At 48.8% G+C, this 24,292-nt stretch overlaps 1 protein-coding gene across 1 annotated transcript in view; it reads right to left on the bottom strand.

Annotated features, from left to right (window-relative positions):
- Positions 1–19,523, bottom strand: part of SRPX2 (sushi repeat containing protein X-linked 2) — a 201,481-nt gene extending 181,958 nt beyond the window's left edge. The window contains exon 1 of the mRNA XM_068249960.1: positions 19,435–19,523. The gene's annotated coding sequence lies outside the window, so the exon portion shown is untranslated. The remainder of the gene's footprint in view (positions 1–19,434) is intronic.
- Between the last annotated feature and the right edge of the window lie 4,769 nt (positions 19,524–24,292).

The following is a 24,292-nucleotide window of genomic DNA, read 5'->3' as shown; positions in this document are numbered from 1 at the left end:
TTACAAATCACTGACCTCACATGACCACGCCCACAGCCACGATACACCAGAGAGCTCCCTCTCACAGGTGTGTAACTACAAATCACTGACCTCACATGGCCACACCCACAGCCATGATACACCAGAGAGCTCCCTCTCACAGGGGTGTAATTACAAATCACTGACCTCACATGGCCACGCCCACAGCCATGATATGCCAGAGAGCTCCCTCTCACAGGGGTGTAACTACAAATCACTGACCTCTCAAGACCACGCCCACAGCCATGATACACCAGAGAGCTCCCTCTCACAGGGGTGTAATTACAAATCACTGACCTCACATGGCCACGCCCACAGCCATGATACACCAGAGAGCTCCGCGGAGGAATTGCGGAGACTACAAGCGAGGAGGACGCACTATGTTTACAGGAAACTAATGCTGCCCGGCCCAGCATAGGCCACGGGGGAGAGCCCATATGAAAACTCTATGCCTGAACTAAAGTCTACCTCATGTGAGTGCAATTTTTTAATAAAGATATTGTTTGTAAACAGAATTACGCTATGTGAGGCTTGTCCTTTGAGGTAATGCAAAGCAAGATTGCCAAGCTTGAAAATTCGATGCTTCATGAACTAAAGTGGCAACAGTACCCGGACCCTGAGGCTGAGGCACCGAGGCTCCCTGGATGTGTGCAGATTTCACCAGTCTAATAGAGGTCACATTCCCAGGCGCGGAGCTAGGGGGGGTCGGGGTAGGACAAGTGCCCCGGGGCGCCTGGTCCCCAAGGGCGCCCTCCGCCTGGCTGAGCTGCAGGTTTTTTTTTTTCGGCGGGTGAGGGGAGCAGCGCAGAGAAGAGGGAGAGCTGTGCGGACGGTGGGGAAGGGGGGCCATCTCCCCCCTCCTTCCCTCACCTTAGGTGCTCTCTCCCTCCCTCGCTGTCCCCTCCATTGTCCGGGTGGCTGGCAGCGGCGGGCGGAACTCACCTCCGTCTCGCTCCAGCGCCGGCCGGAAGTTCGGGTGCGCAGCCGCTGCTCTGGTCTGGACCAGACCAGAGTAGTGGCAGATCCATCCGGCGCTGCGAGAGACAGAGGTAAGTTCCGCCCACCGCTGCCAGCCACCCGGACATTGGAGGGGACAGCGAGGAAGGGAGAGCAGCTCTTCCTCTTCTCTGCGCTGCTCCCCTCCTGCTGGGGAGGGAGACACCTGACCTGGCTACCTACTCTGGGCACATATACCCCTGGCTACCTACTCTGGGCACATATACCCCTAACTACATATACTGGGCATATACCCCTGGCTACCTACTCTGGGCACATATACCCCTGGCTACCTACTCTGGGCACATATACCCCTGGCTACCTACTCAGGGCACATATACCCCTGCCTACATATACTGGGCATATACCCCTGGCTACCTACTCTGGGCACATATACCCCTGGCTACCTACTCTGGGCACATATACCCCTGGCTACCTACTCTGGGCACATATACCCCTGGCTACCTACTCAGGGCACATATACCCCTGCCTACATATACTGGGCATATACCCCTGGCTACCTACTCTGGGCACATATACCCCTGGCTACCTACTCTGGGCACATATACCCCTGGCTACCTACTCTGGGCACATATTCCCCTGGCTACCTACTCTGGGCACATATACCCCTGCCTACATATATTGGGCACATATACCCCTAACTACATATACTGGGCATATACCCCTGGCTACCTACTCTGGGCACATATACCCCTGGCTACCTACTCTGGGCACATATACCCCTGGCTACCTACTCTGGGCACATATACCCATGGCTACCTACTCTGGGCACATATACCCCTGCCTACATATACTGGGCATATACCCCTGGCTACCTACTCTGGGCACATATACCCCTGGCTACCTACTCAGGGCACATATACCCCTGGCTACCTACTCTGGGCACATATACCCCTGCCTACATATACTGGGCACATATACCCCTAACTACATATACTGGGCATATACCCCTGGCTACCTACTCTGGGCTCATATACCTCTGGCTACCTACTCTGGGCACATATACCCCTGCCTACATATACTGGGCATATACCCCTGGCTACCTACTCAGGGCACATATACCCCTGGCTACCTACTCTGGGCACATATACCCCTGGCTACCTACTCTGGGCACATATACCCCTGCCTACATATACTGGGCACATATACCCCTAACTACATATACTGGGCATATACCCCTGGCTACCTACTCTGGGCACATATACCCCTGGCTACCTACTCTGGGCTCATATACCCCTGGCTACCTACTCTGGGCACATATACCCCTGCCTACATATACTGGGCATATACCCCTGGCTACCTACTCAGGGCACATATACCCCTGGCTACCTACTCTGGGCACATATACCCCTGGCTACCTACTCTGGGCACATATACCCCTGCCTACATATACTGGGCACATATACCCCTAACTACATATACTGGGTACATATACCCCTGGCTACATATACTGGGCATATATACCCCTGGCTACATATACTGGGCACATATACCTCTGGCTACATATACTGGGGACACATACCCCTGCCTACATATACTGGGCACATATACCCCTGGCTACCTGTTCTGTGGACATCTCTACCCCTGGCTACCTGTTCTGGGGACATCTATACTGCTGGCCACCTATTCTGGGGACACCTATAGACCTGGGGCTACCTATTTTTGGGGAAGCACTGCTGTCAGATTGAGTGTATTTTGGGGAACTGCTGCCAGGTGAGAGGTGTCTACCATATTAAGGGGGCATTCTGCCTATTTATGTGAAATGCTGTCTATTTATGTGCCTCATGACTGCTGAATTTGTCTTGTTGGGGGCCTCATGATTGCTGAATGTCTTGTTGGGGGCCTCATGATTTGTTGGGGGCCTCAAGATCGCTGAATTTGTCTTGTTAGGGGCCTCATGATTGCTGAATTTGTCTTGTTAGGGGCCTCAGGATTGCTGAATTTGTCTTGTTGGGGGCCTCATGATTGCTGAATTTGTCTTGTTAGGGGCATCATGATTGCTGAATTTGTCTTGTTAGGGGCCTCAGGATTGCTGAATTTGTCTTGTTGGGGGCCTCATGATTGCTGAATTTGTCTTGTTGGGGGCCTCAGGATTGCTAAATTTGTCTTGTTGGGGGCCTCATGATTGCTCATGATTGCAGAATTTGTCTTGATGGGGGGGGGGGGGGCTCATGATTGCTGAATTTGTCTTGGAACATGCTGGAAGGTACATACTGAGGGAGGGTGGGTGAGCGTGAGCCTGCTAACCTCCATGTACATTTGAAGGGGCGTGACCAAATGTGGAGCACCCATAACCACGCCCACATTTGGTCACGACCCTTCACCTTAGGGGGCGCATTAATAGTCTTTGGGTATCATTCATAAACAGGCTGCCGGTAGTGCGGGAAAACACCGTTCTTCTCCGCAACCGGTAATTAAGACTTCTGGGTGGGCATTCATAAAGAAGTCTGCCTGTTGCGGAAGAAGTGCGGAGGTTTTCTGGAGGAAGCTGGCGGCAGCGTGGCGGAAGACATGCGGAAACTTAAAAGCTGCCCGATTCCCTCCCTGCGCTGCTCTGTCTGATGCTGCTTGGGAGGTCCCTCCCATTCATTTAGATGTATTCCGCCCGCCTATCGCTACTGTCGAGCAAGCGGTATTTTCCTTCCGGATACCGCTTGCTCTAATCTTTATGAATGGATGTGTTTGTTACTTTTTCTAGATTAATCTAGAAAAACTCCGCACAAGGCGGAAATGTATCGCTCTGTCACCTTTTCATGCGGAAAGAGCCTTTATGAATGGGGCTTATGCTGAGTGGTCGGGAAAGTCACCGGTGTTAAGCATTTCCGCATGCGGAAATGCTTTATGAATGATACCCTTTGTCCCCGGGCGCTGAAAACCATAGCTACGCCTCTGCACATTCCTCTGGTGAGTCTGGTTTAATTTGGGTGATCCTGGTGGAGGAAAGAAAGAACACTGGAACTATTTCATCAAGCCCTGTACCATGTATATGTGATAACTACAAAATGCTGATGGGACATTTACCAATGGATGGTGCACATGGGATATGTTATGTGAACTTGTGGTTTATGTGTTTGCATATCAACTTTCATTTTGCGCTTAGACACATTTGTATATTCTTGAAGGGCTGCCAGGCTGGTTATAGCGCATTACTGACCAGAGTCCATAGGGGTTGTTGCGCTTTTATACAAGAAACATATTGATTGGTAATGTCTGCTCTGGATAGCTGGGGCTGTGAGTATATAGATCAGGCATTGATTGGTAATGCCTGCTCTGGATAGCTGGGGCTGTGGGGTTATACATCTAGCATTGATTGGTAATGCCTGCTCTGGATAGCAGGGGCTGTGGGGATATAGATCAGGCATTGATTGGTAATGTCTGCTCTGGATAGCTGGGGCTGTGAGTATATAGATCAGGTATTGATTGGTAATGCCTGCTCTGGATAGCAGGGGCTGTGGGTATATAGATCAGGCATTGATTGGTAATGCCTGCTCTGGATAGCTGGGGCTGTGGGTATATAGATCAGGGATTGATTGGTAATGCCTGCTCTGGATAGCTGGGGCTGTGGGGATATAGATCAGGCATTGATTGGTAATGTCTGCTCTGGATAGCTGGGGCTGTGAGTATATAGATCAGGCATTGATTGGTAATGCCTGCTCTGGATAGCTGGGGCTGTGGGGTTATACATCAAGCATTGATTGGTAATGTCTGCTCTGGATAGCTGAGGCTGTGGGTATATAGATCAGGCATTGATTGGTAATGTCTGGTCTTGGATTGCAGGGGCTGTGGGAATATAGATCAGGGATTGATTGGTAATGCCTGCTCTGGAAAGCTGGGGCTGTGGGGATATAGATCAGGCATTGATTGGTAATGTCTAGTCTTGGATAACTGGGGCTGCGGGGACATAGATCAGGGATAGATTGGTAATGCCTGCTCTGGATAGCTGGGGCTGCGGGTATATAGATCAGGCATTGATTGGTAATGCCTGCCCTTGATAGCTGGGGCTGTGAGTATATAGATCAGGCATTGATTGGTAATGCCTGTTCTCGGATAGCTGGGGTTGTGGGGATATAGATCAGGCATTGATTGGTAATGCCTGCTCTGGATAGCTGGGGCTGTGGGTATATAGATCAGGGATTGATTGGTAATGCCTGCTCTGGATAGCTGGGGCTGTGGGTATATAGATCAGGGATTGATTGGTAATGCCTGCTCTGGATAGCAGAGGCTGTGGGTATATAGATCAGGGATTGATTGGTAATGCCTGCTCTGGATAGCTGGGCTGTGAGTATATAGATCAGGCATTGATTGGTAATGTCTGCTCTGGATAGCTGGGGCGGTGGGTATATAGATCAGGCATTGATTGGTAATGCCTGCTCTGGATAGCTGGGCTGTGAGTATATAGATCAGGCATTGATTGGTAATGTCTGGTCTTGGATAGCTGGGTCTGTAGGGATATAGATCAGGCATTAATTGGTAATGTCTAGTCTTGGATAGCTGGGGCTGTGGGTATATAGATCAGGGATTGATTGGTAATGCCTGCTCTGGATAGCAGGGGCTGTGAGTATATAGATCAGGCATTGATTGGTAATGCCTGCCCTTGATAGCTGGGGCTGTGGGGATATAGATCAGGCATTGATTGGTAATGTCTGCTCTGGATAGCTGAGGCTGTGGGTATATAGATCAGGCATTGATTGGTAATGTCTGGTCTTGGATTGCAGGGGCTGTGGGAATATAGATCAGGGATTGATTGGTAATGTCTAGTCTTGGATAACTGGGGCTGCGGGGACATAGATCAGGGATAGATTGGTAATGCCTGCTCTGGATAGCTGGGGCTGCGGGTATATAGATCAGGCATTGATTGGTAATGCCTGCCCTTGATAGCTGGGGCTGTGAGTATATAGATCAGGCATTGATTGGTAATGCCTGTTCTCGGATAGCTGGGGCTGTGAGTATATAGATCAGGGATTGATTGGTAATGTCTGGTCTTGGATAGCTGGGGTTGTGGGGATATAGATCAGGCATTGATTGGTAATGTCTGGTCTTGGATAGCTGGGGCTGTGGGGATATAGATCAGGCATTGATTGGTAATGCCTGCTCTGGATAGCTGGGGCTGTGGGTATATAGATCAGGGATTGATTGGTAATGCCTGCTCTGGATAGCTGGGGCTGTGGGGATATAGATCAGGCATTGATTGGTAATGCCTGCTCTGGATAGCTGGGGCTGTGAGTATATAGATCAGGCATTGATTGGTAATGTCGAGTCTTGGATAGCTGGGGCTGTGGGGATATAGATCAGGTATTGATTGGTAATGTCTGCTCTGGATAGCAGAGGCTGTGGGTATATAGATCAGGGATTGATTGGTAATGCCTGCTCTGGATAGCTGGGCTGTGAGTATATACATCAGGCATTGATTGGTAATGTCTGCTCTGGATAGCTGGGTCTGTAGGGATATAGATCAGGCATTGATTGGTAATGTCTAGTCTTGGATAGCTGGGGCTGTGGGTATATAGATCAGGGATTGATTGGTAATGCCTGCCCTTGATAGCTGGGGCTGTGGGAAAAAAGATCAGGCATTGATTGGTAATGCCTGCCCTGGATAGCTGGGGCTGTGGGGATATAGATCAGGCATTGATTGGTAATGTCTAGTCTTGGATAGCTGGGGCTGCGGGGATATAGATCAGGCATTGATTGGTAATGCCTGCTCTGGATAGCTGGGGCTGCGGGGATATAGATCAGGTATTGATTGGTAATGCCTGCTCTGGATAGCAGGGGCTGTGGGTATATAGATCAGGCATTGATTGGTAATGCCTGCTCTGGATAGCTGGGGCTGTGAGTATATAGATCAGGGATTGATTGGTAATGCCTGCTCTGGATAGCTGGGGCTGCGGGGATATAGATCAGGTATTGATTGGTAATGCCTGCTCTGGATAGCAGGGGCTGTGGGTATATAGATCAGGCATTGATTGGTAATGCCTGCTCTGGATAGCTGGGGCTGTGAGTATATAGATCAGGGATTGATTGGTAATGCCTGCCCTGGATAGCTGGGGCTGTGAGTATATAGATCAGGGATTGATTGGTAATGCCTGCTCTGGATAGCTGGGGCTGCGGGGATATAGATCAGGTATTGATTGGTAATGCCTGCTCTGGATAGCAGGGGCTGTGGGTATATAGATCAGGCATTGATTGGTAATGCCTGCTCTGGATAGCTGGGGCTGTGAGTATATAGATCAGGGATTGATTGGTAATGCCTGCTCTGGATAGCTGGGGCTGTGGGGATATAGATCAGGCATTGATTGGTAATGCCTGCCCTGGATAGCTGGGGCTGTGGGGATATAGATCAGGCATTGATTGGTAATGTCTAGTCTTGGATAGCTGGGGCTGCGGGGATATAGATCAGGCATTGATTGGTAATGCCTGCTCTGGATAGCTGGGGCTGCGGGGATATAGATCAGGTATTGATTGGTAATGCCTGCTCTGGATAGCTGGGGCTGCGGGGACATAGATCAGGGATTGATTGGTAATGCCTGCCCTGGATAGCTGGGGCTGTGAGTATATAGATCAGGGATTGATTGGTAATGCCTGCTCTGGATAGCTGGGGCTGCGGGGATATAGATCAGGCATTGATTGGTAATGTCTAGTCTTGGATAGCTGGGGCTGCGGGGATATAGATCAGGCATTGATTGGTAATGCCTGCTCTGGATAGCTGGGGCTGTGGGGATATAGATCAGGCATTGATTGGTAATGTCTGGTCTTGGATAGCTGGGGCTGTGAGTATATAGATCAGGGATTGATTGGTAATGTCTGGTCTTGGATAGCTGGAGCTGTGGGGATATAGATCAGGCATTGATTGGTAATGCCTGCTCTGGATAGCTGGGGCTGTGAGTATATAGATCAGGCATTGATTGGTAATGTCTAGTCTTGGATAGCTGGGGCTGTGGGGATATAGATCAGGCATTGATTGGTAATGCCTGCTCTGGATAGCTGGGCTGTGAGTATATAGATCAGGCATTGATTGGTAATGCCTGCTCTGGATAGCTGGGGCTGTGAGTATATAGATCAGGGATTGATTGGTAATGCCTGCTCTGGATAGCTGGGGCTGTGGGGATGTACATCTAGCATTGATTGGTAATGCCTGCTCTGGATAGCTGGGGCTGTGGGGATGTACATCTAGCATTGATTGGTAATGCCTGCTTTGGATAGCTGGGGCGGTGGGCATATAGATCAGGGATTGATTGGTAATACCTGCTCTGGATAACTGAGGCTGTGAGTATATAGATCAGGCATTGATTGGTAATGTCTGCTCTGGATAGCTGGGGCTGTGGGGATATAGATCAGGCATTGATTGGTAATGCCTGCTCTGGATAGCTGGGGCTGTGAGTATATAGATCAGGGATTGATTGGTAATGCCTGCTCTGGATAGCTGGGGCTGTGGGTATATAGATCAGGGATTGATTGGTAATGCCTGCTCTGGATAGCTGGGGCTGCGGGGATCTACATCTAGCATTGATTGGTAATGCCTGCTCTGGATAGCAGGGGCTGTGGGGATATAGATCAGGCATTGATTGGTAATGCCTGCCCTTGATAGCTGGGGCTGTGAGTATATAGATCAGGCATTGATTGGTAATGCCTGTTCTCGGATAGCTGGGGCTGTTGGGATATAGATCAGGCATTGATTGGTAATGCCTGCTCTGGATAGCAGGGGCTGTGGGGATATAGATCAGGCATTGATTGGTAATGCCTGCCCTGGATAGCTGGGGCTGTGGGTATATAGATCAGGGATTGATTGGTAATGCCTGCTCTGGATAGCAGGGGCTGTGAGTATATAGATCAGGCATTAATTGGTAATGCCTGCCCTTGATAGCTGGGGCTGTGGGGATATAGATCAGGCATTGATTGGTAATGCCTGCCTTGGATAGCAGGGGCTGTGGGGATATAGATCAGGCATTGATTGGTAATGTCTAGTCTTGGATAGCTGGGGCTGCGGGGATATAGATCAGGCATTGATTGGTAATGCCTGCTCTGGATAGCTGGGGCTGCGGGGATATAGATCAGGCATTAATTGGTAATGCCTGCCCTTGATAGCTGGGGCTGTTGGGATATAGATCAGGCATTGATTGGTAATGCCTGCCTTGGATAGCAGGGGCTGCGGGGATATAGATCAGGTATTGATTGGTAATGCCTGCTCTGGATAGCTGGGGCTGCGGGGATGTACATCTAGCATTGATTGGTAATGCCTGCTCTGGATAGCTGGGGCTGTGGGGATGTACATCTAGCATTGATTGGTAATGCCTGCTCTGGATAGCTGGGGCTGTGAGTATATAGATCAGGCATTGATTGGTAATGCCTGCTCTGGATAGCTGGGGCTGTGAGTATATAGATCAGGCATTGATTGGTAATGCCTGCTCTGGATAGCTGGGGCTGTGAGTATATAGATCAGGCATTGATTGGTAATGCCTGCCCTGGATAGCTGGGGCTGTGAGTATATAGATCAGGCATTGATTGGTAACGCCTGCCCTGGATAGCTGGGGCTGTGGGTATATAGATCAGGCATTGATTGGTAATGCCTGCTCTGGATAGCTGGGGCTGTGAGTATATAGATCAGGCATTGATTGGTAATGCCTGCCCTGGATAGCTGGGGCTGTGCGTATATAGATCAGGCATTGATTGGTAATGCCTGCTCTGGATAGCTGGGGCTGTGAGTATATAGATCAGGCATTGATTGGTAATGCCTGCTCTGGATAGCTGGGGCGGTGGGTATATAGATCAGGCATTGATTGGTAATGCCTGCTCTGGATAGCTGGGGCTGTGAGTATATAGATCAGGCATTGATTGGTAATGCCTGCCCTGGATAGCTGGGGCTGTGGGGATATAGATCAGGCATTGATTGGTAATGCCTGACCTGGATAGCGGGGGCTGTGGTTATATAGGTCAGTAATTGATTGGTAATGCCTGCTCTGGATAGCTGGGGCGGTGGGGATATACGGTGCATCTGGAAAGTATTCGCAGTGCATCACTCTTTCCACATTCTGTTATGTTTCCGCCTGTGACAGACTCACCACAATTCATAATCTAATGCATCCTCATCCTTCAGCTGCAGCATCACAAGCAGCGAACACTGAACCTTTTCTTTGCTGGGTCAGAAGTAGTGTTGGGCGAACAGTGTTCGCCACTGTTCAGGTTCTGCAGAACATCACCCTGTTCGGGTGATGTTCGGGTTCGGCCGAACACCTGATGGTGTTCGGCCAAACTGTTCGGCCATATGGCCGAACTAAGAGCGCATGGCCGAACGTTACCCGAACGTTCGGCTATCGCTGTGATTGGCCGAACGGGTCACGTGTAGTGTTGGGCGAACATCTAGATGTTCGGGTTCGGGCCGAACATGGCCGAACTCCGAACATAATGGAAGTCAATGGGGACCCGAACTTTCGTGCTTTGTAAAGCCTCCTTATATGCTACATACCCCAAATTTACAGGGTATGTGCACCTTGGGAGTGGGTACAAGAGGAAAAAAAAATTTAGCAAAAAGAAAATTTGGTACTGCTGAGCCATTGCCCTTTGAAAAGATGTGAGCTTTTGGAAAGTGAAATAGGGAGGCAATGAAATCCTATGGGGGATTTTACCAATTTTGGACCCCTGTAACTCTGGTTTGCAGAGATGTAGGGACCCCATCTTTGGAATCCAAGTCTAACAATATGTCTTCTACCTGCATGAGACATTTCGTGAGATTCAGACTTTGCTAACGGCCATAGCTGAGATTTATGTACGTCACCATCACTACCATTGAAATAGCCCAAATAAACAGGTTTTTGTGACCCTAGGCTATGACCTCTTCGGCCTAGGGGCCCGAAACTCACCAGTCATGTTCCCCCTAAGGGTCCCTACAATGCTAGAAAATTTGCCACTGCTGAGTAATTGCCCTTTGAAAAGATGTGAGATTTTGGAACTGTAAATAGGAGGCCCAATGAAAGCCTATGGGGGATTTTACCAAATTTGGAGCCCTGTAACTCTGGTTTGCAGAGATGTAGGGAACCCATCTTTGGAGCCCAAGTCTAACAATATGTCTTCTACCTGCATGAGACATTTCGTGAGATTCAGACGTTGCTAACGGCCATTGCTGCGATTTATGTACGTCAGACTCGCCACCATTAAAATTGCCCAAATAAACAGGTTTTGTGACCCTAGGCTATGACCTCTTCGGCCTAGGATGACTATACAATGTATGGCCAATCCTGATATAGTAATCTCAGTCCCCGAGTCCTGACCATGTGCCTGTATGACTATACAATGTATGGCCAATCCTGATATAGTAATCTCAGTCCCCGGGTCCTGACCATGTGCCTGTATGACTATACAATGTATGGCCAATCCTGATATAGTAATCTCAGTCCCCGGGTCCCAGCCATGTGCCTGTATGACTATACAATGTATGGCCAATCCTGATATAGTAATCTCAGTCCCCGGGTCCTGACCATGTGCCTGTATGACTATACAATGTATGGCCAATCCTGATATAGTAATCTCAGTCCCCGGGTCCTGGCCATGTGCCTGTATGACTATACAATGTATGGCCAATCCTGATATAGTAATCTCAGTCCCCGGGTCCTGGCCATGTGCCTGTATGACTATACAATGTATGGCCAATCCTGATATAGTAATCTCAGTCCCCGGGTCCTGACCATGTGCCTGTATGACTATACAATGTATATCCAATCCTGATACAGTAATCTCAGTCCCCGGGTCCCAGCCATGTACCTGTATGACTATACAATGTATTGCCAATCCTGATATAGTAATCTCAGTCCCCGGGTCCCGGCCATGTGCCTGTATGACTAAACAATGTATGGCCAATCCTGGTATAGTAATCTCAGTCCCCGGGTCCCGGCCATGTGCCTGTATGACTATACAATGTATGGACAATCCGGATATAGTAATCTCAGTCCCCGGGTCCCGGCCATGTGCCTGTATGACTATACAATGTATGGACAATCCTGGTATAGTAATCTCAGTCCCCGGGTCCCGCCCATGTGCCTGTATGACTATACAATGTATGGACAATCCGGATATAGTAATCTCAGTCCCCGGGTCCCCGGCCATGTCCCTGTATGACTATACAATGTATGGCCAATCCTGATATAGTAATCTCAGTCCCCGGATCCCGGCCATGTGCCTGTATGACTATACAATGTATGGCCAATCCTGATATAGTAATCTCAGTCCCCGGGTCCTGGCCATGTGCCTGTATGACTATACAATGTATGGCCAATCCTGATATAGTAATCTCAGTCCCCGGGTCCTGGCCATGTGCCTGTATGACTATACAATGTATGGCCAATCCTGATATAGTAATCTCAGTCCCCGGGTCCCGGCCATGTGCCTGTATGACTATACAATGTATGGCCAATCCTGATATAGTAATCTCAGTCCCCGGATCCCGGCCATGTGCCTGTATGACTATACAATGTATGGCCAATCCTGATATAGTAATCTCAGTCCCCGGGTCCTGGCCATGTGCCTGTATGACTATACAATGTATGGCCAATCCGGATATAGTAATCTCAGTCCCCGGGTCCCGGCCATGTGCCTGTATGACTATACAATGTATGGCCAATCCTGATATAGTAATCTCAGTCCCCCGGTCCCAGCTATGTACCTGTATGACTATACAATGTATGGCCAATCCTGATATAGTAATCTCAGTCCCCGGGTCCCAGCCATGTGCCAGTATGACTATACAATGTATGGCCAATCCTGATATAGTAATCTCAGTCCCCGGGTCCCGGCCATGTGCCTGTATGACTATACAATGTATGGCCAATCCTGATATAGTAATCTCAGTCCCCGGGTCCCGGCCATGTGCCTGTATGACTATACAATGTATGGCCAATCCTGATATAGTAATCTCAGTCCCCGGGTCCTGGCCATGTGCCTGTATGACTATACAATGTATGGCCAATCCTGATATAGTAATCTCAGTCCCCGGGACCCGGCCATGTGCCTGTATGACTATACAATGTATGGCCAATCCTGATATAGTAATCTCAGTCCCCGGGTCCTGGCCATGTGCCTGTATGACTATACAATGTATGGCCAATCCGGATATAGTAATCTCAGTCCCCGGGTCCCGGCCATGTGCCTGTATGACTATACAATGTATGGCCAATCCTGATATAGTAATCTCAGTCCCCGGGTCCTGGCCATGTGCCTGTATGACTATACAATGTATGGCCAATCCTGATATAGTAATCTCAGTCCCCGGGTCCTGGCCATGTGCCTGTATGACTATACAATGTATGGCCAATCCTGATATAGTAATCTCAGTCCCCGGGTCCTGGCCATGTGCCTGTATGACTATACAATGTATGGCCAATCCTGATATAGTAATCTCAGTCCCCGGGTCCCAGCCATGTGCCTGTATGACTATACAATGTATGGCCAATACTGATATAGTCATCTCAGTCCCCGGGTCCCGACCATGTGCCTGTATGACTATACAATGTATGGCAATCCTGATATAGTAATCTCAGTCCCCGGGTCCCGGCCATGTGCCTGTATGACTATACAATGTATGGCCAATCCTGATATAGTAATCTCAGTCCCCGGGTCCCAGCCATGTACCTGTATGACTATACAATGTATGGCCAATCCTGATATAGTAATCTCAGTCCCCGGGTCCTGCCCATGTGCCTGTATGACTATACAATGTATGGCCAATCCTGATATAGTAATCTCAGTCCCTGGGTCCCGGCCATGTGCCTGTATGACTATACAATGTATGGCCAATCCTGATATAGTAATCTCAGTCCCCGGGTCCTGACCATGTGCCTTTATGACTATACAATGTATGGCCAATCCTGATACAGTAATCTCAGTCCCCGAGTCCTGACCATGTGCCTGTATGACTATACAATGTATGGCCAATCCTGATATAGTAATCTCAGTCCCCGGGTCCCTGTCATGTGCCTGTATGACTATACAATGTATGGACAATCCTGATATAGTAATCTCAGTCCCCGGGTCCCTGTCATGTGCCTGTAGGACTATACAATGTATGGCCAATCCTGATATAGTAATCTCAGTCCCCGGGTCCCCGGCCATGTCCCTGTATGACTATACAATGTATGGCCAATCCTGATATAGTAATCTCAGTCCCCGGGTCCCGGCCATGTACCTGTATGACTATACAATGTATGGCCAATCCTGATATAGTGATCTCAGTCCCCGGGTCCTGGGCTGGCCATGTGCCTGTATGACTATACAATGTATGGCCAATACTGATATAGTAATCTCAGTCCCCGGGTCCCAGCCATGTGCCTGTATGACTATACAATGCATGGCCAATCCTGATATAGTAATCTCAGTCCCCGGGTCCCGGCCATGTGCCTGTATGACTATACAATGTATGGCCAATCCTGATATAGTAATCTCAGTCCCGGGATCCCGGCCATGTGCCTGTATGACTGTACAATGTATGGACAATCCTGATATAGTAATCTCAGTCTCCGGGTCCCGGCCATGTGCCTGTATGACTATACAATGTATGGCCAATCCTGATATAGTAATCTCAGTCCCCGGGTCCCCGGCCATGTGCCTGTATGACTATACAATGTATGGCAATCCTGATATAGTAATCTCAGTCCCCGGGTCCTGGCCATGTGCCTGTATGACTATACAATGTATGGCCAATCCTGATATAGTAATCTCAGTCCCCGGGTCCCGGCCATGTGCCTGTATGACTATACAATGTATGGCCAATCCTGATATAGTAATCTCAGTCCCCGGGTCCCTGTCATGTGCCTGTATGACTATACAATGTATGGACAATCCTGATATAGTAATCTCAGTCCCCGGGTCCCTGTCATGTGCCTGTAGGACTATACAATGTATGACCAATCCTGATATAGTAATCTCAGTCCCCGTGTCCCCGGCCATGTGCCTGTATGACTATACAATGTATGGCCAATCCTGATATAGTAATCTCAGTCCCCGGGTCCCGGCCATGTACCTGTATGACTATACAATGTATGGCCAATCCTGATATAGTGATCTCAGTCCCCGGGTCCTGGGCTGGCCATGTGCCTGTATGACTATACAATGTATGGCCAATACTGATATAGTAATCTCAGTCCCCGGGTCCCAGCCATGTGCCTGTATGACTATACAATGCATGGCCAATCCTGATATAGTAATCTCAGTCCCCGGGTCCCGGCCATGTGCCTGTATGACTATACAATGTATGGCCAATCCTGATATAGTAATCTCAGTCCCGGGATCCCGGCCATGTGCCTGTATGACTGTACAATGTATGGACAATCCTGATATAGTAATCTCAGTCTCCGGGTCCCGGCCATGTGCCTGTATGACTATACAATGTATGGCCAATCCTGATATAGTAATCTCAGTCCCCGGGTCCCCGGCCATGTGCCTGTATGACTATACAATGTATGGCAATCCTGATATAGTAATCTCAGTCCCCGGGTCCTGGCCATGTGCCTGTATGACTATACAATGTATGGCCAATCCTGATATAGTAATCTCAGTCCCCGGGTCCCGGCCATGTGCCTGTATGACTATACAATGTATGGCCAATCCTGATATAGTAATCTCAGTCCCCGGGTCCTGGCCATGTGCCTGTATAACTATACAATGTATGGCAATCCTGATATAGTAATCTCAGTCCCCGGGTCCCAGCCATGTGTCTGTATGACTATACAATGTATGGCCAATCCTGATATAGTAATCTCAGTCCCCGGGTCCTGGCCATGTACCTGTATGACTATACAATGTATGGACAATCCGGATATAGTAATCTCAGTCCCCGGGTCCCTGTCATGTGTCTGTATGACTATACAATGTATGGCCAATCCTGATATAGTAATCTCAGTCCCCGGGTCCTGACCATGTGCCTGTATGACTATACAATGTATGGCCAATCCTGATATAGTAATCTCAGTCCCCAGCCATGTGCCTGTATGACTATACAATGTATGACCAATCCTGATATAGTAATCTCAGTCCCCGTGTCCCGGCCATGTGCCTGTATGACTATACAATGTATGGCTAATCCTGATATAGTAATCTCAGTCCCCAGCCATGTGCCTGTATGACTATACAATGTATGGCCAATCCTGATATAGTAATCTCAGTCCCCGGGTCCCGGACATGTACCTGCATGACTATACAATGTATGACCAATCCTGATATAGTAATCTCAGTCCCCGGGTCCTGACCATGTGTCTGTATGACTATACAATGTATGGCCAATCCTGATATAGTAATCTCAGTCCCCGGGTCCTGACCATGTACCTGTATGACTATACAATGTATGGCCAATCCTGATATAGTAATCTCATTCCCCGGGTCCTGGCCATGTGCATGTATGACTATGCAATGTACGGCCAATCCTGATATAGTAATCTCAGTCCCGGGTCCCGGCCATGTGCCTGTATGACTATACAATGTATGGCCAATCCTGATATAGTAATCTCAGTCCCCGGGTCCTGACCATGTGCCTGTATGACTATACAATGTATGGCCAATCCTGATATAGTAATCTCAGTCCCTGGGTCCTGACCATGTGTCTGTATGACTATACAATGTATGGCCAATCCTGATATAGTAATCTCAGTCCCCGGGTCCTGGCCATGTGCCTGTATGACTATACAATGTATGGCCAATCCTGATATAGTAATCTCAGTCCCCGGGTCCCGGCCATGTGCCTGTATGACTATACAATGCATGGCCAATCCTGATATAGTAATCTCAGTCCCCGGGTCCTGACCATGTGTCTGTATGACTATACAATGTATGGCCAATCCTGATATAGTAATCTCAGTCCCCGGGTCCCGGCCATGTGCCTGTATGACTATACAATGTATGGCCAATCCTGATATAGTAATCTCAGTCCCTGGGTCCTGACCATGTGTCTGTATGACTATACAATGTATGGCCAATCCTGATATAGTAATCTCAGTCCCCGGGTCCCGGCCATGTGCCTGTATGACTATACAATGTATGACCAATCCTGATATAGTAATCTCAGTCCCCGGGTCCCGGCCATGTGCCTGTATGACTATACAATGTATGGCCAATCCTGGTATAGTAATCTCAGTCCCCGGGTCCCAGCCATGTGCCTGTATGACTATACAATGTATGGCAATCCTGATATAGTAATCTCAGTCCCCGGGTCTTGACCACGTGCCTGTATGACTATACAATGTATGGCCAATCCTGATATAGTAATCTCAGTCCCCGGGTCCCGGCCATGTACCTGTATGACTATACAATGTATGGCCAATCCTGATATAGTAATCTCAGTCCCCGGGTCCTGGCCATGTGTCTGTATGACTATACAATGTATGGCCAATCCTGATATAGTAATCTCAGTCCCGGGGTCCTGGCCATGTGCCTGTATGACTATGCAATGTATGGCCAATCCTGATATAGTAATCTCAGTCCCCGGGTCCCGGCCATGTGCCTGTATGACTATACAATGTATGCCCAATCCTGATATAGTAATCTCAGTCCCCGGGTCCTGGCCATGTGCCTGTATGACTATACAATGTATGCCCAATCCTGATATAGTAATCTCAGTCCCCGGGTCCTGACCATGTGCCTGTATGACTATATAATGTATGGCCAATCCTGATATAGTAATCTCAGTCCCCGGGTCCTGGCCATGTGCCTGTATGACTATACAATGTATGACCAATCCTGATATAGTAATCTCAGTCCCCGGGTCCTGGCCATGTGCCTGTATAACTATACAATGTATTGCCAATCCTGATATAGTAATCTCAGTCCCCGGGTCCCGGCCATGTGCCTGTATGACTATACAATGTATGGCCAATCCTGATATAGTAATCTCAGTCCCCGGGTCCTGACCATGTGCCTGTATGACTATACAATGTATGGCCAATCCTGATATAGTAATCTCAGTCCCCGGGACCCGGCCATGTGCCTGTATGACTATACAATGTATGGCCAATCCTGATATAGTAATCTCAGTCCCCGGGTCCTGGCCATGTGTCTGTATGACTATACAATGTATGGCCAATCCTGATATAGTAATCTCAGTCCCCGGGTCCTGGCCATGTGTCTGTATGACTATACAATGTATGGCCAATCCTGATATAGTAATCTCAGTCCCCGGGACCCGGCCATGTGCCTGTATGACTATACAATGTATGGCCAATCCTGATATAGTAATCTCAGTCCCCGGGTCCTGGCCATGTGTCTGTATGACTATACAATGTATGGCCAATCCTGATATAGTAATCTCAGTCCCCGGGTCCTGGCTATGTGCCTGTATGACTATACGATGTATGGCCAATCCTGATATAGTAATCTCAGTCCCCGGGTCCCGGCCATGTACCTGTATGACTATACAACGTATGGCCAATCCTGATATAGTAATCTCAGTCCCCGGGTCCTGGCCATGTGTCTGTATGACTATACAATGTATGGCCAATCCTGATATAGTAATCTCAGTCCCCGGGTCCCGGCCATGTACCTGTATGACTATACAACGTATGGCCAATCCTGATATAGTAATCTTAGTCCCCAGGTCCTGACCATGTGCCTGTATGACTATACAATGTACGGCCAATCCTGATATAGTAATCTCAGTCCCCGGGTCCCGGCCATGTACCTGTATGACTATACAATGTATGGCCAATCCTGATATAGTAATCTCAGTCCCCGGGTCCCAGCCATGTGCCTGTATGACTATACAATGTATGGCCAATCCTGATATAGTAATCTCAGTCCCCGGGTCCCGGCCATGTGCCTGTATGACTATACAATGTATGGCCAATCCTGATATAGTAATCTCAGTCCCCGGGTCCCAGCCATGTGCCTGTATGACTATACAATGTATGGCCAATCCTGATATAGTAATCTCAGTCCCCGGGTCCTGACCATGTGCCTGTATGACTATACAATGTATGGCCAATCCTGATATAGTAATCTCAGTCCCCGGGTCTCGGCCATGTGCCTGTATGACTATACAATGTATGGCCAATTCTGATATAGTAATCTCAGTCCCCGGGTCCCGGCCATGTACCTGTATGACTATACAATGTATGGCCAATCCTGATATAGTAATCTCAGTCCCCGGGTCCCAGCCATGTGTCTGTATGACTATACAATGTATGGCCAATCCTGATATAGTAATCTCAGTCCCCGGGTCCTGGCCATGTACCTGTATGACTATACAATGTATGGACAATCCGGATATAGTAATCTCAGTCCCCGGGTCCCTGTCATGTGCCTGTGTGACTGTACAATGTATGGACAATCCTGATATAGTAAACTGCTTGGCGAGGTCCCTTGACATGCACTATAAGGGCATTTGCTGTAGTAATGATCAGTATTGGGCCGCTATTAGTTGACATCGGTCCTTACCGGCGTCTCCTGAGTTGGTGGAACTTCCTCCAGGAACAGCTCGGACCTCTCAGCCCAGATGTTCAGACGTCTGCCGCTGCACAGTCACAGTAGGAAAGGGGGGAGGTTTGGGGGCTGGAGGAGGAGTTGGCAGCCCAGCTCTGTCATTATGGTGATCACGGCCGGCCTCAGGTTTCGCAATGCTCTGAGTGGAACGTGACTTTGGGGGCACTGTGTACTCAGCGGGGGGGGGGGGGGGGGGGGGGTGGACTGAGCGGGGGGCGGGGGGGACACTAGACTGAGCAGGGGGGCAGTGTAGACTCAGCAGGGGGGCACTGTGTAGTCAGCGGTGGGGGGCAGTGTGGACTCAGTGGGGGGGCACTGTGGACTCAGTGGGGGGGGCAACTGTGGACTTAGTGGGTGGGGGGCAACTGTGGACTCAGTGGGGGGACTGTGAAATCAGGCTGTTGTGGTGTGGCTATCCTCGCTGCCCCCCAGTGTTAGGGAACCCCTCCAGTAGTTGTCCCTTGTACATGTAGCCAGATGGGACCCACCCGGGTATGGCGGAGGGGGGTCTAACACCTGGAGGGGGGCATGCCGGAGGGGGGGGGGGGCATGGCGGAGGGGGGTTCATGCCAAAAGCCTAGCAAAAATGACAGAGTTGATGCAGAGTTGTGTTTTAATCTCTAAAGGACAGAAATCACATTCCTACATTTGTGCGATAAAGTGCTTTAAAATGTCCAGCATGTTTACATGTCAGTCAGGTAGTGTAAAGCGTAGGCCCGCTTCACACTGACAGACAAAATGCCACATTTACCGCACCGCAAACAACCGCAAAGAGCTTTAGTTTATTTTATTTAAAATATTTTGTCGAAGCTGCAGCAGCAGAGGCCAGAACACTATTATCTGGTTTTGAAAAAAATGTTTGTTGCAGCCGCTGCAACAGAGGCCAGAACGATTTTGGCATGGCGTATACATTACATACAAAAATATAATTTATTTTGATAAAAATATTTTCTTGCAGCCACTGTAGCAGAGGCCAGAACAATGTTGGCATAAGCATATACATTACATACAAAAAAAAATTATTTTTAGAAAAAAAATGTTTGTTGCAGCCGCAGTATCTTCAATTGCGACAGCACCAGTGGAACTCGACGTGCAGCGATCAGCCCTGGAGTGCACAGGGCACCAAGTCAAATATGATGTCAGGATCCGCACCGTCTAAAATAGGCAGTTTATTTTAACATTAAAAATCCAATACAGGCAAGATGAGTGTGAGCTGGGTCACCATGACGCACGGCGTTTCAGAATCTAGCTCTTTCCTCAGATAGTTCAGGCACACACTCTAACATGCATCTGTCTTAGCCTGCTATATAAAACACTATGGAGGACCTGATGGAAGACTGCGTTAGTCTTGACAATTGACATATATCCATATTCATGAACTGCTGCAGCCATTAGCCTAATATCACAATCAATTGCATCTGTACATAGTCTATATTCACATTCCACATGTATCTGAATATAGAAGATGACCCCAGAGGAGAACCGAGCTTAGATCATGTGTTACACTCAGACTTACTTACCAGAGATAAACTCCGGAATTCCGTCTCTCACCGTGTAACCCACTATCTGTGCGGTGTCAGCCAATCACAAACGGGCCGACACCGTCCGCCTTGCTCAGTCTCCCCTTCTCTAGCCGCCGACCAATCACAACTGCGGCTACAACGTCCGCTTTAGGACTTCTATTATTCCACCAACAACAGATTACGGCTGTTGTTGTTGGTAGTGGGTTACAGATAGTGGGTTACACGGTGAGAGACGCAATTCCGGAGTTTATCTCTGGTAAGTAAGTCTGAGTGTAACACATGATCTAAGCTCGGTTCTCCTCTGGGGTCATCTTCTATATTCAGATACATGTGGAATGTGAATATAGACTATGTACAGATGCAATGGATTGTCATATTAGGCTAATGGCTGCAGCACTTCATGAATATGGATATATGTCAATTGTCAAGACTAACGCAGTCTTCCATCAGGTCCTCCATAGTGTTTTATATAGCAGGCTAAGACAGATGCATGTTAGAGTGTGTGCCTGAACTATCTGAGGAAAGAGCTAGATTCTGAAACGCCGTGCGTCATGGTAACCCAGCTCACACTCATCTTGCCTGTATTGGATTTTTAATGTTAAAATAAACTGCCTATTTTAGACGGTGCGGATCCTGACATCATATTTGACTTGTTGCAGCCGCAGTGACGAGATGTGGAGACTTGGCTCTGCACATGGTGTAGGCTTACATTCAAAGATTTCGTTTAGGATTTAGTTTATGCATTTTGTTATTATACATCAAAATTATGTACTTTGCAAAAAAATATTTGTTGCAGCCGCTGTATAGTGTTGGGCGAACATCTAGATGTTCGGGTTCGGGCCGAACAGGCCGAACATGGCCGCGATGTTCGGGTGTTCGAGCCGAACTCCGAACATAATTAAAGTCAATGGGGACCCGAACTTTTGTGCTTTGTAAAGCCTCCTTACATGCTACATACCCCAAATTTACAGGGTATGTGCACCTTGGGAGTGGGTACAAGAGGAAAAAAATTTTTAGCAAAAAGAGCTTATAGTTTTTAAGAAAATCGATTTTAAAGTTTCAAAGGGAAAACTGTCTTTTAAATGCGGGAAATGTCTGTTTTCTTTGCACAGGTAACATGCTTTTTGTCGGCATGCAGTCATAAATGTAATACAGATGAGAGGTTCCAGGAAAAGGGACCGGCAACGCTAACCCAGCACCAGCAGCAGCACACGTGATGGAACAGGAGGATGAGGCACAGGAGGAGAAGGCCACGCTTTGAGACACAACAACCCAGGCCTTGCATGCGGACAAGAAGCGTGTGGACACAGAGCACAATGCTATACAGTGGTGGGTGAGTGGTGTACTACTATTCCCAGCAGCGACACAGAGCACAATGCTATACAGTGGTGGGTGAGCGGTGTACTACTGTTCCCAGCAGAGACACAGAGTGGCAGTAAACACAATGCTATATAGTGTGGGTGAGCGGTGTACTACTGTTCCCAGCAGCGACACAGAGCACAATGCTATACAGTGGCGGGTGAGCGGTGTACTACTGTTTCCAGCAGAGACACAGAGTGGCAGTAAACACAATGCTATATAGTGGTGGGTGAGCGGTGTACTACTGTTCCCAGCAGCGACACAGAGCACAATGCTATACAGTGGTGGGTGAGCGGTGTACTACTATTCCCAGCAGCGACACAGAGCACAATGCTATACAGTGGTGGGTGAGCGGTGTACTACTGTTCCCAGCAGAGACACAGAGTGGCAGTAAACACAATGCTATATAGTGTGGGTGAGCGGTGTACTACTGTTCCCAGCAGCGACACAGAGCACAATGCTATACAGTGGTGGGGGAGCGGTGTACTACTGTTCCCAGCAGACACACAGAGCACAATGCTATACAGTGGTGGGTGAGCGGTGTACTACTGTTCCCAGCAGCGACACAGAGCACAATGCTATGCAGTGGCGGGTGAGCGGTGTACTACTGTTCCCAGCAGAGACACAGAGTGGCAGTAAACACAATTCTATATAGTGTGGGTGAGCGGTGTACTACTGTTCCCAGCAGCGACACAGAGCACAATGCTATACAGTGGTGGGTGAGCAGTGTACTACTGTTCCCAGTAGCGACACAGAGCACAATGCTATACAGTGGTGGGTGAGCGGTGTACTACTGTTTCCAGCAGCGACACAGAGCACAATGCTATACAGTGGTGGGTGAGCGGTGTACTACTGTTCCCAGCAGCGACACAGAGCACAATGCTATACAGTGGTGGGTGAGCGGTGTACTACTATTCCCAGCAGCGACACAGAGCACAATGCTATACAGTGGTGGGTGAGCGGTGTACTACTGTTCCCAGCAGACACACAGAGTGGCAGTAAACACAATGCTATATAGTGTGGCTGAGCGGTGTACTTCTATTCCCAGCAGCGACACAGAGCACAATGCTATACAGGGTGAGCGGTGTACTACTGTTCCCAGCAGCGACACAGAGTGGCAGTAAACACAATGCTATATAGTGTGAGTGAGCGGTGTACTACTATTCCCAGCAGCGACACAGAGCACAATGCTATACAGGGTGAGCGATGTACTACTGTTCTCAGCAGACACACAGAGTGGCAGTAAACACAATGCTATATAGTGTGGGTGAGCGGTGTACTACTATTCCCAGCAGCGACACAGAGCACAATGCTATACAGGGTGAGCGACGTACTACTGTTCTCAGCAGACACACAGAGTGGCAGTAAACACAATGCTATATAGTGTAGGTGAGCGGTGTAACACTATTCCCAGCAGCGACACAATGACCGGGGGACCCTGGCTAGCCTGGCTGGAGAGAGAACTACCCTGCCTGCCTACCCAAAGCTAAACCCACAGACAAATGGCGGAGAAATGACGTGGATCGGGTATTTATTTACCCGAACCACCTGACCCGTTCGGCCAATCAGAGCGCGTTCGGGTCCGAACCACGTGACCCGTTCGGCCAATCACAGCGAAAGCCGAATGCGCTCTTAGTTCAGCCATGTGGCCGAACGGTTTGGCCGAACACCATCAGGTGTTCGGCCGAACTCGAACATCACCCGAACAGGGTGATGTTTTGCAGAACCCGAACAGTGGCGAACACTGTTCGCCCAACACTACCGCTGTACAGCAGGTGGCAAAGCTGCTACTGGTGGTGATTGGGACCACAATTCCTCCTCTTCCTGCACTTGGTCATGCTGGTCGATGGCCTCATCAAGCACTCATATTTTAGAAAAACTGGCGCCCGCAGCCGGGAGCGATCTGCGCAAGCGCATGATGTCCCGCAGAG

Source organism: Hyperolius riggenbachi, chromosome 8, assembly GCF_040937935.1.
Source record: "Hyperolius riggenbachi isolate aHypRig1 chromosome 8, aHypRig1.pri, whole genome shotgun sequence".
Classification (NCBI taxonomy): domain Eukaryota; kingdom Metazoa; phylum Chordata; class Amphibia; order Anura; family Hyperoliidae; genus Hyperolius; species Hyperolius riggenbachi.
This window is presented reverse-complemented; position numbering and strand designations above follow the sequence as displayed.